At 37.5% G+C, this 15,973-nt stretch overlaps 1 protein-coding gene across 7 annotated transcripts in view; it reads right to left on the bottom strand.

Moving 5' to 3' along the window:
• Positions 1-15,973, bottom strand: part of LOC130909208 (glutamate receptor ionotropic, NMDA 2C-like) — a 164,628-nt gene that overhangs the window by 114,502 nt on the left and 34,153 nt on the right. Inside the window, exon 1 of one of the 7 annotated variants that reach the window (XM_057825400.1) lies at positions 10,478-11,145. The exons of 5 other annotated variants lie outside the window; for them this stretch is intronic. The gene's annotated coding sequence lies outside the window, so the exon portion shown is untranslated. Of the gene's footprint in view, positions 1-8,759; positions 8,983-10,477; positions 11,146-15,973 lie in introns of those variants that run through there. One more of the 7 variants, XM_057825403.1, reaches the window with a different exon arrangement.

Here is a 15,973-nt window from a genome sequence, read left to right as displayed (position 1 = left end):
ACCGATTTCAAGGTATACTGTGGTATGAAAAGCCGCAAACATTTTCTGTCATACCGTCCCTAAGATGTTTTTTTTTATGTCCCAAAAATGCAGGGAGAAATCCCTCGCTTGCAGATGTAAGGCTAAACCCTCCCCTACCGGTTGTTGCTCAGTGTCAGTGAGTCAGCTGTGCTAGACGATGGCTGGAGGAGGTGAAACACCTGAACTTTTTCCCAAATCGAAGAAAACGAAACCGTTGGAATGGGAATACTTCGGCTACAGAAAAGTTACAGACGGCCGCGGCTTAGAGGAGGAGAGCCAATCGACATGTAAAACATGTTTGCGGAGGGTGGCTGCCAAGGAGGCATTACCTCCATCATTATTTCGCATTTACAGTATAAAAAATTAAAGGTCAATAAACACTGTCATGAATGTTTCCCACCAGCTACGAGAGTTAACTCCAGCACGTTTAGTGTGTCTAGCGGTGGTAAAAGATGTGGTGTAAAACATGATACAAGTCATACATACATGTTTTTTTAAATGGAAAAAAATAATTATTTTTGTTCTGACAGTAATAATGTTGAGCTGTTGCTGTGGGTTTTGGCTCACCTAAACGACTGCATTTATTTAATTTTCATTTAGAATATTTTAGTTATTTTTATTTTTTTTTTTAATTGATTTTAACTTAACATTATACTCATGTTCCAATTTGCAAATATTTTTTTGAAAAATAAGAATCCTGTTCAATGGAAAAAAGGTTGTTGTTTTTTTCAGATATCTCAAAGTAATACATTTCAGAGCTGTAATTTTAATACCGAGATACCATGATATTTTGGCTTAAGGCAGTACTTTTCAAATAGTGGGGCGCGCCCCCCTGGGGGGGCGCATGTGACCTCGGGGAACATGCTTTTTTTTTTTTTTTGCCGTGCTGGAATAAAGTGTACTTGTACATCCACTCAGTGGGTGGCAGTGGTGCTCTCATTTTCAGAGTGCGCGCAGTATTTTTGAACTAAGGAAGAGCACTCAGCACACACAGAAAACAGATATGAAGAGCAGCGTGCCGCCGCCGTTTTCGAAAGCCAGTTTCCGACCGGACTCACTCACGCAGCGACCCGCTGTCTTGTCCGGTTCTCACGTCGCCGCCCGAGAAGTGCCATTTTCGGCTTGGGATCGTCACGACGACCGCCCTCACCTACGGTTCTACCTCGGCCGCCGAGAATGCGCTTTTTTCGTGCCGTTTGCCCTTTAGCTTTGACTTTTAATACAGTGGGTGATGGAGAAAGACCACTGTTTACTGTGTCTAAAAATAATTATAGCGGACAGCCAGAAGCCACATCAATTAAGACGCCACTTAAAGACATTAGACCCCAATCTCATTGATAAACCGCTTGATTGTTTTTCAGCGAAAACGTGCCGAATATTGCCAACAGTCGTCCTGCTTTGTCAGTGTTATATCAGTAAACTAGTGAGCATTGTTCGCATGCTCATTACAAAATAACCCCACACTATTGCAAAGGAGGTAATACTGTGAGCAGCAAAAATAAAAACTGTCCTTCTGTCCAAGGACACTCTTTTTTTCTTTTATTCAGTTTTGTTTTTTCGGTCAAATTTTTTGGCATATTGTCCTCATGAGTAAATGTTTCTAATCAATTTTAATTTGTTATTATTTACTGATTTTATTACATTTTATTTTTCTGTATCAAATGGTCAAAAATGTACTGTACCTTGAGTGTATTTTTTACAGTTTGGATGTGACTTTTTTTTTAAATTCAGGCAAATTGATGCGCGTCAAGTCTTCTCTTACAAACAAAACAATGTTAATAAAGTTATACTTTATTATAAGTTGATCTATGTTACTTTTTTTCTTCAGAAGAAAAAAAAGGACAATGTTAGGCAGATGTGTATTTATAATAGTAATTTTCTAGACAAATGATACTATTTACAGTGGCGGCAGAGAGTTTGGGGGGGCGCAAAACATTTACGTCTTCCTTGGGGGGGCGTAACAGAAAATAATTGAGAAGCACTGGCTTAAGGTTATCATACTGTCAGAATCTCATACCAGCACATGCCTAGTACAATATGTCCAAACAAAACCACAAAAAAAAAAAAAAATTATGCATGAAAAGAAGCAAAAGTAAGCCATTGAATGGGATGTTTTTTGTTCCTTCAGTGACAAATGTGCGCTACAGAACTTCATTTGGCAATGTAAAATTTGGTAGGTGTCATCATGAAGGGACTCACAAAAAAGACAAAAAACAGGAAGTTATCTATTTCAGATTAAAAATAAATCTTTAGGTCTTCTGGGATATTTTCAGAGATCCTTCAAAAGCAAACTGCTCATCCAGATTTTGCCCAAGTGCTACCAAAATTTGAACCATGCATTCAACATAAATGGACAACTCAAAGCAGCTTTGGTTTTCATCACTGCAATTAAGTTTAATGCCACACTGTAAAGCACACACACACAAAAAAAATCACAAAGAAGTGACTTAAACACCCACTAAACAGGCAAAAACATAAAAGAGCTTCCATTATGACGGTCTTTCTTCAAGCTCCATATACTTACACAGCAAATTTATAACGTCTTAATCAGATTTCTTTTTATTTTTTTTAATGTAGTTAAATAATTTTCTCCATCTCGTTTTGTTAACGGATTAATGCATCAGATTATTCCACTTATTTTAAGTAAATATTACTATTTGTTCTGAAGCAGAGGTGGGTAGTAACACGTTACATGTACTCCGTTACATTTACTTGAGTAACTTTTTGAGAAAAATGTACTTATAAGAGTAGTTTTATTAAACCATGCATTTTACTTTTACTTGAGTAGATTTGTGATGGAAAAAACGATACTCTTACTGCGCTACTTTGTGCTACAGTCGTTACTAGGGTTGTTCCGATCATGTTCTTTTGCTCCCGATCCGATCCCGATCGTTTTAGTTTGAGTATCTGCCGATCCCGATATTTCCCGATCCGATTGCTTTTTTTTGCTCCCGATTCAATTCCAATCATTCCCGATAATTTTTCCTGATCATATACATTTTGGCAATACATTAAGAAAAAAATGAATAAAACTCGGACGAATATATACATTCAACATACAGTACATAAGTACTTTATTTGTTTATTATGACAATAAATCCTCAAGATGGCATTTACATTGTTAACGTTCTTTCTGTGAGAGGGATCCACGGATAGAAAGACTTGTGACTTTGTATATTGTGACTAAATATTGCCATCTAGTGTATTTGTTGAGCTTTCAGTAAATGATACTGCCCAAATGCATGATGGGAAGTGGGACCATGAATGTGCGTAGTGCGACCAATTGATATATCTTCTCTGCGTTGGGAAATAACACAAGGTGTTAAGAAAAAGATCAATAGCTACCTTGCTTCCCCACATTGCTTCCCATGATATTTCTAACAGTGGGGGGGGGGCCTTAAGGCTTTAGCCTATTAACAAAAGGCTCCAAAGGCTGCCAAAATTCAATCTACTCATTTTACGCTGCCTTTTATCTCTCTATATAGGTAAAACGGCATCATTACAGATTGAGCGCAACAATGCGGGAGTGGGTCGTGCAACGCATGCATTAACTGTGTTAAATATTTTAACGTGATACATTTTTTTAAAAATTAATTACCGCTGTTATCGGGATAAATTTGATAACCCTACCTTAAGCCTAAACTAAAGACTCTGGATGAGTGTAACATATTATGTCTGTAACGTTAAATACAATTAGAAAACAATTTCATTAAAAAATATATATATTTAAAAAAAAAGGCATGGCCGATATTTTTTTGCCGATTCCGATACTTTGAAAATGACAAGAGCGGACATCTCTAGTCGTTACATTTTTCCTCTTTATTCTACATATTAGATGTGTTTTTTGTTTTTGTTTTTTGCCAGTGATGCCAAGAGTAGCTCTACTAATTTCACCAATGAGATGTCAATAATTACATGACTCTATCACACCAATCAGACGCAAGCTTGCCGTTCTATGATCACCCCAGCCTGTTCAATCACGTTGCGTCTTTAAAGCACCGTAAAAAATGAAGTATTTGACATTGAGCGCTCCCCTCAACATGACTCGAAAGCGCAGATTTAAACTTCTCTCCCAGTTTTTATTTGGTGCCGATTGACAAAATTTTTGGCTACTCCACCCACCTCTGTCCATACATCTAAAAGTTGGTAATTTTTCACCTAAATCAAGAAAAAAATGCTTTCAAATCATGAGCAATATCTATTCTTGAATTAAGAACATTTTGGACAAACAAGCTTTTTTTTATTTTATTTTTTTTTAGATTAAATACTTATCCTAATTTATTGCTTATAATAAATATGTTAAGTTTATTTTCAGCTAGCTATTTTTCACATTTCATGAAATCTAAGGGAGTAAAATTTACTTGAAGCACTGGCAGATAAGTTCACTTATTTCTAGTACATTTACACTGAAAACAAGGGAATTTAACTACTATTAAGGAGGTGTGTTTTTGCAGTGCACAAGTTAATCTTGTCTTTTTTTTCTCATCATCTGCGCCTTGCTAACATCAGAGCTGGTCAATATTGCAAAGGGACATTTCTATTTATATAAAAATATCGAGCGGGTGGATCACAATCGAGAAAAATGAGGGCTGTTGAGACTAATCAGCGAGATGGGCGGGACAAATGATATGTGCTTGAAACAATGTAAGCGTGTCATCCATCAGTAGCACTGTCCAAATGCATCAGTAGTAGTATTAAGTGTTGAAACATCAATCGTGTTGTCAAAGATATGTTTTTATATGAAGCACCTTGAAGACTGAAAGTCTTGCAACGTTAGGGTGTGTAAGCAGTTCATGCTTGCGTGTGAACAAAATGTGCCATCTCACTTTACTACGATTTTACACGGTAATGTAGCACAATTTCAGGATTATTTCCAGTAGGCGTTATTATCTATACGCATTAGTGCTGAAACGATTAATCGATTAAATCGAGTAATTTGATTAGAAAAATGTTTCAAAGTAAATTTTAGCTGCTTCGATGATTTGATAATTAGAGTGGAGTTATAATGGTTTGTTTTGAAAGTGTTGCATTTAGTTTTATTTATTTGGGTGGAAACACTGCCCTCTATTGGCAACAGTGAATATGACATAACTAAGACACAGAAATATTTCTGAGTGAATAGGCTGTTCCCAGAGTGCTGTATCAAGGCACCTCAGTGGGAAGTCTGTGGGAAGGAAAAAGTATGGCAGGAAAGGCTGCACAACGAGAAGAGGTGAGCGCACCCTGAGAAAGATTGTGGAAAAGGGCCGATTCCAGACCCTGGGGGACCTGCAGAAACAGTGGACCGAGTCTGGAGTGGAAACATCCAGGGCCAATGTGCACAGGCGTGTGCTGGAAATGGGCTACAGGTGCCGCATTCCCCAGGTCAAGCCACTTTTGAACCTGAAACAGCGGCAGAAGCGCCTGATCTGGGCTACAGAGAAGCAGCACTGGACTGTTGCTCAGTGGTCCAAAGTACTTTTTTTAGATGAACGCAAATTTTGCATGTTATTCGGAAATCAAGGTGCCAGAGTTTGGAGGAAGACTGGGGAGAAGGAAATGCCAAAATGCCCAAGAACCCACAGTCAGTGATGGTCTGGGGTGCCATGTCAGCTGCTGGTGTTGGTCTACTGTGTTTTATCAAGGGCAGGGTCAATGCAGCTAGCTATCAGGAGATTTTGGGGCACTTCATGCTTCCATCTGCTGATTAGGTTTATGTAGATGAAGATTTTATTTTTCAGCATGACTTGGCACCTGCTCACAGTGCCAAAACCACTGGTAAATGGTTTACTGACCATGGCATTACTGTGCTCAATTGGCCTGCCAACTCTCCTGACCTGAACCCCATAGAGAATCTGTAGGATATTGTGAAGAGGAAGTTGAGAGACACCAGACTCAACACTGTGGATGAGCTTATGGCCGCTAACGAAGCATCCTGGGCCTCCATAACACCTCAGCTGTGCCACAGGCTGATTACCTCCATGCCACACCGCATTGAAGCAGTCATTTCTGCAAAAGGATTCCCGACCAAGGATTGAGTGCATAGCTGATATAATGAATTGAAGGGTTACTTTTTTTAAAAATTAAAAACACTTTTTTGTATTGGTCGGATGAAATATGCTAATTTTTTTTAGATAAGGATTTTTGGTTTTTCTTGACTTTTTTGCCAAAATCATCAATATTAGAATAATAAAAGGCTTGAACTACTTCAGTTGTGTGTAATGAATATTAAATATATGAAAGTCTAATGTTTATCAGTACATTACAGAAAATAATGAACTTTATCACAATATGCTAATTTTTTTAGAAGGACTAGTGTATATATCGTTTGAGGTTAGGTTAAGGTATTTTAATTTATTTTTAAAATGCATTTATTGCTCATGTGTAATGAAATTCTGCATCGTTTGAAGAAATCTACTTTGTATTTGCATTTAATGCTCTTTCGAAAGTGCAATCTTGGCAAGTCAGAAAAATTGTTATTGCAAGCATGAACTTTTTGTTGTTGTTTTACATCTCCTAAAATTTATTCTGCAACGCATTAAACGTTTGTAATCTGATTACTTTATTCAATTACTGAAATAATCAATAGCTGCAGTCCTAATAAACATGCTATAATTTTCCAGAGACACAAGTTGATGACGTAGTACGACTATCCCACATGTCGGAGTACATGACATTGAAGGAATATATTTTCATAGGATTATGTATCATTATTATACGTATTCATTCATTGCTGTTCTTTTGCAGTCTTTAGACTTGTTCGCAAAGTGTCTGCATTCCTTTATGTAAACATAGTTTAGAATATGATAAGTGGATAGGAATTTATTGTTTATACTTTGTATTTTTCCACCTTGTATAGATGCACTGGGAAGGGAGTGCCATTATGCGGTTAATTTGTGGGCTGACACAAGTCTGCCTTTTCGCTTGTGCATGATAAAAAGTGTATGATTGAGAGGGGTCGAGACAGAAACTTCTCAAAGGTATAATGGTGCACTCGAGAAATGAGGTCCAATTGTTCGTTTATAACTAAATATATGTACCGCATTGGCCCGAATATAAGAAGGTGTTTGTTTGTTTTTTGCATTGAAATAAGCCTGAAAAAGAGGGGGTCGTCTTATATTCGTGGTCAAGACATTATACCCATTCACGACGCTTAATGGCGCCAGATATCATTGAAGCGATGTTCTGTCATCACAGATCCCAGCGGTCTAGACATTATACCCATTCACGACGCTAGATGGCGCCAGATATCATTGGAGCGATGTTCTGTCATGACAGATCTCAGCTACTCACAAGTTTAACCAGTTTGCATTATTTTATTGCAATGTTTTTCCTTATTCAGATTTGTTTCAAGACCACAGTTACAGTGAGATTTCACTTTGATGGTTAATGCAGTTATTGCAATTTTGTTGTTTTATCACAATAGATTGGTTTATTTACATTTCAAAAACCAGAAGCCATTCATTTATGAATGTGATTGCACTTTAGTTTACATATTTAAATGTTCAGATATCAAGATTTGAATGAGGCAAAATAACATGCTTTTTCTCTCAAATATATTGTTATAATCATTTGTTTCGGATGTACTGTAATTATTTTCTGTATAAAAATTAATTTGGTGTTCAAAGAGTCTTTTTTCAAATTTGAGTCTTCAAAAAAAAGGAGTCGTCTTATAATCAGGGCCGTCTTATATTCTTATATTCAGTGTTATTTCAATGCAAAAAACGCTGTGTTATATTCGGGTCAATACGGTATTTATTGCTTGGATTTTGCTCCTGAATTGTGTGTCACCATCTTCTGTTTATTTAAAAGAATTTGAAAAACCTGTTACAATTGAATGTCGACTACCCTTCACTTTCATTTTCTTCTTCACCGCAACACGGAATAACAACTTTAGACAAGCAATAGGCAAAGAACAGAAATGATCACAGCGAAGTCTGGCAGCTGCTCGATCTGAGCGGTGAGCAAGACTGTTACTTTTTAATGGGACAGTGTAGGACACAGTAGTTTATGACCTTATCACTACCATGTTGCTTGATGCAGGTGTGCATGGCACAAAAACTCACTTTGTAAATAGTAAGACAGTACAGTGTGGTTTTAGCGTGTTTTTCTTATATTTATTTATTTACTTTTTTTTTTTTTTTAAGTAATGCAACGTTATTGAGAACATGTCCTTCTTCAGTTTAGTTTAGCGCGTTTGCTCACTCTGTCATGTCTGAAAGTATCCAATCAGAAATGATCCGGCTTATCAATGACGTAAATGCATCGACGGGCAAAACATACCGTTGACGGGTAATGACGGGTTAAAAAATAAATAAATTTGAGAATGGCGGACACTCGCGATGCAAGCAGTGAAAACGGCATAAAGCCAAAAACCGGCCTGGAGCGGCCAAAGTCTGGAATTATTTCATAGAAAATATGGAGGGCGCCACTGTGTGTACTCTTTGCAAAGCTGAGCTCGCATACCACAGTAGCACGTCGGCCATGAACGAACACATGAAGCGCCGTCACCCAGGTGTAATTTTAGAAGACGTCAAGAAACAACAAGTTGGCAGATCGTAAGTCTATACAACTACTGTAACTAACAGTGTTGTTAATAACGGCGTTACAATATAACGGCGTTATTTTTTTCAGTAGTGGGTAATCTAATTAATTACTTTTCTCATCTTGGCAACGCCGTTACCGTTACTGAGGACGGAAAGGCATGCGTTACTATGCGTTACTATACTGGTCGAAAAGTCTGAGGGAGACGGACTCACCGAGACGACAGAGCAGAGCAGGAGTGGGGAGAGGCAAGAAAGTTGTGATGCCGAGCAGACGCGATGCTAGGTAGCTCCAATAATACATGTTGTAGCCGATAGCCTACAAACTACGCCCGCATGTTATGGTAGATATGGTAGACATGGTAGATATCACATGTACTGTATATAGATATAACTAGATGCAAAATGACAGACATTGCACTCAATGCGTTAGTAGACAGCCGCCATCTTGAAGCAGTATACTTTTTAGGACGGCTGTGTTGTAGAGAACCTTCCTAGCGAACCTAAGTAACTTTTTATATAAAATACTTCTAAATCGGCAAAATCTTGACTTGAATCTATCTTTAAATGATGAAACAGTTTTAAAACTTTCATATGTTGAAAGTAGAGAGAAGGGAACTAATGCAATAATGGGAGCAATTCTAACAACTTTTAACAGTTGATCCAGGGTAAAGAGTAAATTAGGTTAAAGAATTGGGCTCGGGCCAATTGTACCAAAAACCTTCACAAAAAACTTCGCATAGTGTGGCCAGTGTTTTTTTTTTTTGTTTTTTTTTGAGGGGAAAAAAAAAAAGTAATTATCACCAATTACTTTGCCAAGTAACTAATTACTCTTACATTCAGGTAATTGAGTTACTAACGCAATTACTTTTTGGGAGAAGTAATTTGTAACTATAATTAATTACTTTTTTTCAGTAAGATTAACAACAATGGTAACTAATGACTATTTTTTTCTTTAAGTTGCCTTTATTTGCGTCATATCAACGTGCATCATTACGTTTTTTGACAATGACAATGATGATGGCCAAGAACATGAGGCGGTAATGTTGAGAAAGGAGATACAGATGTACAGTCGCAGTGAAAAAAGTTCCCAAACCTGACTCTCCTGGCTAGATCATACCTGGCAGTTCCTGCAACTTCAACACCATCTGAGCGTCTTTTCTCAGCTGCTGGGAACATTGTTACAAAAAAAAAAAAAAAAAACATGCTCACCTTTCTTCATTTTAACGTTTAGAACAATATAGACATACCACAAAAAGTAAGAATTGTTTTGACTCCTGTTGGAAAGGTGAAGTCACAGCGTTTCCGTTTACATTCTTTTTTCTTTTTTTTTTGCACTGGTTAATGCCAGCAGGATTTGACCTCGTTGTTTGAGATTCATCATTGTTATTTATGTTTATTATTTATATGTTATTAAAGAATGTATGTGTTCCAAAATGTTTTTCATTGTGAATTAACATGTGTCAACAAAAAATTCATAGCTACATAAGTAAAATAAATAAATAAAATAAAATAAATTAAATTTAAAAAAAAAAAAAAAAAAAAAATCGTAAAAATAGTCAACTGACTAATTGGGAGAAAAACAGTCATTTGGGACAGCCGTAGAGTACAGTATGTCTTAAAAGACAGATCCCGTGTAGCTTCAGGGTCAAATTGCATATTGATGTTGCATGATTTACAGTATATTTTAAACTGGCTTTGGCCAGAGTTTGTACAGTATAGCGACAGGAAGAAAATTTAATGCTTTTTCACTAAATGGCAGAAGGGACGTAAATCACGTGTGTATATACTCTGTGTTGTAGTAGTGAGCTGTGACAATTTTTTTTCTGATGGAATATGTTTTCCTTGCCCCAATAAATCTTGGGAAACATAATAAAGTAATGCTATGTGCCTTCTAAAGTAGGCTATGTGTCAGTTATGTCAGTGTCACTCACCTGGGCTTCCCGCGGCCATCCAGCACTAACTCCCGAAGCTCCATCCCCAACGCTGATCCCTGATATCAGACCTCTTGTTACCTGTCCAACGTTAACGTTTTCTCAAGTGTTTTTGGACGCTTGTTCAATGTACGTACAAGTGTGTGTGGCAGATTCTTAACTGTATGCCAGGTTGGTTCAGATTCGACTTCAGTGGACAGTATGCATGTGCATTTATGTCCCAGGATGAGGAAAGCCACGGCAGACTCCAGTTAACACCTTCCTTGCTTTGGTCCCGCTTCATTTCTCCAGCATGCCATTAACCTTTCCTGTTCCCTTTCCCGGCTTGAGCTCAGCTCCATGGGGTTTGGGTTTGGGAAAAAGTTTCCCATCATGTACTCCACAGAGGAAAAAGAGAATGACACGCTTCTAAAGACTGGATGAAAGAGAGATGACAGTTGATAACCAACGGAATCAAAACTAGTCCAGATGTTGGAATAAAAAGTGCAGGTCACTAGCAGGTCCTCATCCTGTTGATTTCTTCTTTTTGTGTATATTTTGGGAGGATGGGAGAGTTAGGCTATAATCGCGCCAGTTTCACCTTTTCATCTTGCCTCCATGCGCTCCGTTAAAGGAGGGGGCTGCATGTGAGTCGGGATAATAATAGTGTGAGGATTTAGCCGGCTCGCTCCTCCTCCTCCTCCCCCCCCCTCCACCACTCACTCCACTCTGCTTTACTTCACCATTATTCACCTTATATCATTGTGTTCACCCTCGCTAAATCACCTTCGCTTCCCGCGCATTCAACAGGTCTGAAATGAATGCCACAAAACCGAATATTGGACCCCAACTCTAGATCAAAATCAAACTACAGTGGTACTTCGACATACGAACGCATCGACGTACGATCCTTTCGACATCCAATTTGACTCGACATTTGTCTCGACATATGAGCAGACACACAAGCTCCCTGAGTACACTGATCACTGTGAGCAACATCAGATGTGTACACTGTGGCCAAACACCAATGCTACACCTGTTCAAAACCTTGGATCATAGCAAGTTACATGGCTTATTAAAAGAATTAAATGACAAAAGCATTTCGCCATGATAAAGGGGTTAGCATTAGCCATAGACTCGACCATCAGTTGACAAGACAGCTCCCACAGACATTGCACCATGCCTTCCCATGAGGGGCGGACCCAGGCAGAACGTTGAGTTGGCTTTCTCTGTAATAAACTCAAACACACGCTGCGTTCTAAAGCCAGATTTAGGTGGAAATTGGCCGAAATTTTTACTGTATACAAGCAGGCAGGAGCGTCTCAATAGTGATTTGGTCAAGTATGGAAGGTAATTATTATTAAATAGCAAAATGCATGCACCTTGAAACGTGAAAAAAAAAATCAATGGATAAAATTATTAAATTTGGCTGGAAATATATGCGTAAAATGAATGATAACTGCCCGTTTTTTTGGGAGTTTTTTTTTTGTTTGTTTTCAACCAAGAATCTAGACTGTTTTACATTCATATCTATAGAAATTCTGCGATTTAAGCATTTATTTACAGGAATTTTCAACTGAAAAAAACTCTTTGTTTCGTGACGGCATCTATGTTGGATTATACATTACCGTAACTTTTGCCTGAAACATTTATGTAAAATGAACGACGGCTGCCCGTTTTTTGTTTTTAACCAAGAATCTAGACTGTGTTACGTTCATATCTATAGAAATTCCGCGATTTAAACATTTATTCACAAGAATTTTCAACTTAAAAAGCTATTTGTTTTATGACGGCCACCATGTTGGGTTTTGTATCTCTACACAGTAGCAGAATTCAACCTAAATAAGTTGTGATTGTACATAGAAAAATTTTGCTTTTGTTGAGTAGAATTAAGATGAATCTACATGCTTTCCTCAAGTATTAAGTTTCTGATATGAAAATTGAGCGAATTATTACTTGTTGAAAACTTGCGCTTATTTGAAAAAAATTTAAGTTGCTATTTTGGGCAAAAACCTATGTGATATGTTAAATATTGCTATTGATCCTGAAAATATAGGTGATCATGCATTTGGGGATTTTTGTGCATATAGCATAAAATTTAAGAATTTTATAGCCATATTAAGTTTTGTTATACTTGTATTAAAAAAAAAAAAAAAAAAATCGGGATTTTATTAGGGAACAACTTTGAATTTTTTTTTTATGTCGCTGCTCACAGAGACTCATATATGCCTAAGGGGGTGTGTGTTTTGGTTTTAGTTCGCGAGCAGCTTTGGTTTTGGAAAAATATTTGAATTTGAAATTTTTGAAAATAGGTCACCTACGGATCGGCAACGAACCCCGTCAACTGATAGTGATAGTGAAGAATATGGGCAGGGCACATATGTGCAGCACTGTCAATGCTATGATTGGCTGTACAAACTTACAAACCAGGTCTGGGAACGAAGTACATTTGTATGCAGAGGTACCACTGTACAATCATATGCTTGATTCGGTGGGTACCGTGTTTGCCAAACCTTTTGATTACAGTTAGTTAATCGTTAATTAGTCATTTGTCAACCCTTTGTATTTCTTTTTTTATTTTAAACATTTTATAGAGTTTACCTAAAGTGCAACAAACAAACAATCTTTGACAGTTATGTATTTGGAACGACACGTTTGAGAAAAACATTTGTGGCTGAGCAAAATATTTCTCATCAATTGTCCTTCACACTCTTTACACTCGCATTAGAAGCTTGTTATACTTTGCCTTAAAACATATCACACTCGACATGACATTTTCAGTGTAACTTTTGTCAATTACTCAAATTTACAGAGCATGGAACAACCTTGGCAACACGCTGCTTCACCTTGTCTCAAGACATAAGACATAGTCCTCTGATCACATGACGTAGCCTGCATCTGACCCATATATAGCCATCATCCTGGCTCTGAAAATCAATAGGGTTCTGAAGCAAGCAGACCCTTAAGGTTTGATGAAAGTCATTTCAAATTGGCACTAAAAAGAAACTAGGTTTTTTATTTCATGACTGGAATAAACAAATGCTTTTTCTGTGAAAGCAGCAATATTTGTTTTCCATTTCAAATATAATTGAATTGAAAAATTAATGTGCATAAGGGAACTTTTGTAATATTCAGTGAATCACAAAAGTGAGTACACCCCTCGCATTTCTGCAGATATTTAAGTATATGTTTTCATGGGAATACACTGAGAAAATTACACTTTGACACAATGAAAAGTAGTCTGTGTGCAGTTTATATAATAGAGTTAATTTACTTTCCCCTCAAAATAACTCAAAATATAGCCATTAATATCTAAACCGCTGGCAACAAAAGTGAGTATACCTCATAGAAACTACGTACATCCCTAAATGTCCAAATTGAGGACTGCTTGTCATTTTCCCTCCAAAATGTCATGTGACTTGTTACAGGAGTGCTGTCAGCATTGCTGCAGAGATTGAGGAGGTGGGGGGTCAGCCTGTTAGTGCTCAAACCACACTCGACATCAAGTTGGTGTGCATGGCTGTCACCCCAGGAGGAAGCCTCTTCTGAAGACGGTACACAAGAAAGCCCGCCTGTCTCATCAGACCATAGGACATGGTTCCAGTAATCTACAGTATGTGCTTTGTTATCATGTCTTCAGCAAACTGTTTTCGGGCTTTCTTGTGTACCGTCTTCAGTTTTTGGAAAGGAAAATTGTTCCTCTTTCTTCCTAGGGAATTTGTGGAAAAATTCCTTTGCCCATTTCTTCTGTCTGTTTCCACACCGTCTAAATGCACAATTCACCATGTTGGCGGCCGTCAGTTAACTCAGCAGACTGATGCTGCATTCGAGGAAGGTGGGAAGCCGGAGTTTCCAACCTCCGATCTGGAAAAATTTTATTGGAACGCCTCCACGATTTGATCGTTTACAAGAAGGCAGATCAAAATGTCTTCTGCTGGCCAAAATAAAAACAGCTTGTCGCGTTACTGTTTACATTCGCTTGGAAAACTTGGATGTCGCAACTGGTACCCTCCAAGTGGGATAAGTCCGACTTCCCACCTTTCGTGAATGCAGCGTGAGCACTAGTGGCCGAAGCACTCCTCTCTATTGTGGTCGTATTGCGCATCTAAAAAAAAAAATAGTCCTGCATAGGCCTGTCAAAATAATAACATTAACGGGCGGTAATTAATTTTTGAATTAATCACGTTAAAATGTTTGACGCATTTGATGCACATGCCCCACTCAAACAGATTAAAATGACAGCACAGTGTCATGTCCATTTGTTACTTGTGTTTATTGGTGTTTTGTCACCCTCTGCTGGCGCTTGGGTGTGACTGATTTTATGGGTTTCAGCACCATGACCATTGTGTAATTATTGACATCAACAATGGCGAGCTACTAGTTTATTTTTTGATTGAAAATTTTACAAATTTTATTAAAATGAAAACATTAAGAGGGGTTTTAATATAAATTTTCTATAACTTGTACTAACATTTATCTTTTAAGAACTACAAGTCTTTCTATCCATGGATCACTTTAACAGAATGTTAATAATGTTAATGCCATCTCGTTGGTTTATTGTTATAATAAACAAATACAGTACTTATGTACAGTATGTTGAATGTATATATCCGTCTTGTGTCTTATCTTTCCATTCCAACAATAATTTACAGAAAAATATGGCAAATTTAATAGATGGTTTGAAATGCTGCTGAATGAAATGAATTACGGCAGTTAGGTGTGACATTGTTTTGGCCGTATGGGTGTTTTGGAACAATGATCTGTGTTTTTAATTCATTTAACTATGTTTGATCTGTTCGTAGATCTGTATCGTTTTTTATTGGCATGCTAGGAAGGTGCCATTGACTCGCGCTAGTTTAGCCAGTCCGGAGCCCTGAAACTAACAAATAACTTGCAAACTGCACGGAATTTGTTGAAATCAACTCCACCAATGAATTAAACCCCCACTAAGTCAGAGATTAAGTAAGTAGAGGTACCACTGTATTTTGATCTACTTGCAGTACCATTTTATTCATCATTGGGCACCTTTAATTGAAAGGAAAAAAAAAAAAAAAAAAAAAGAAATAAAATAGACATCAAGTTAGCAACCACCACAGGTGGATAAATAAAATCTAAAAATGAATATTTATTACAACCAAGTGCATTTAAAAAAACAAAAAACAAAGAAACAACAATGCTGATCTTTAATTTCAATATAATGTCATTTCATTGTGGCCTCCACTGTTTGAATGTAATAAGAAAGCTTTACGACAGGCAGAAATATTTCTAATGCGCAAACATCTCTGTTTAGGGATAAAAAGAAATCATCTGAGACCGGAAAGCCTGAAAAAAGCCAATCCATCACATTAGCGTGAGGGAAAAAAACAATAGCGATGAAAAATAAAATCCTCATAGTGTGTCTTCATAGTGACAGACAAACACGTTTGGCGCTTTTACGCCCGTCGTCGCCTGTCACGCTTGCACCGTCCGACAGGAGTTTTTGATGGTTTTTAAAGAGTCGCTTCTGCTGATGAAAGC

This window comes from Corythoichthys intestinalis, chromosome 21 (genome assembly GCF_030265065.1).
Source record: "Corythoichthys intestinalis isolate RoL2023-P3 chromosome 21, ASM3026506v1, whole genome shotgun sequence".
Lineage (NCBI taxonomy): Eukaryota > Metazoa > Chordata > Actinopteri > Syngnathiformes > Syngnathidae > Corythoichthys > Corythoichthys intestinalis.
The sequence above is the reverse complement of the archived record's forward strand: the minus strand, read 5'-3'. Positions and strand labels throughout refer to the sequence as shown.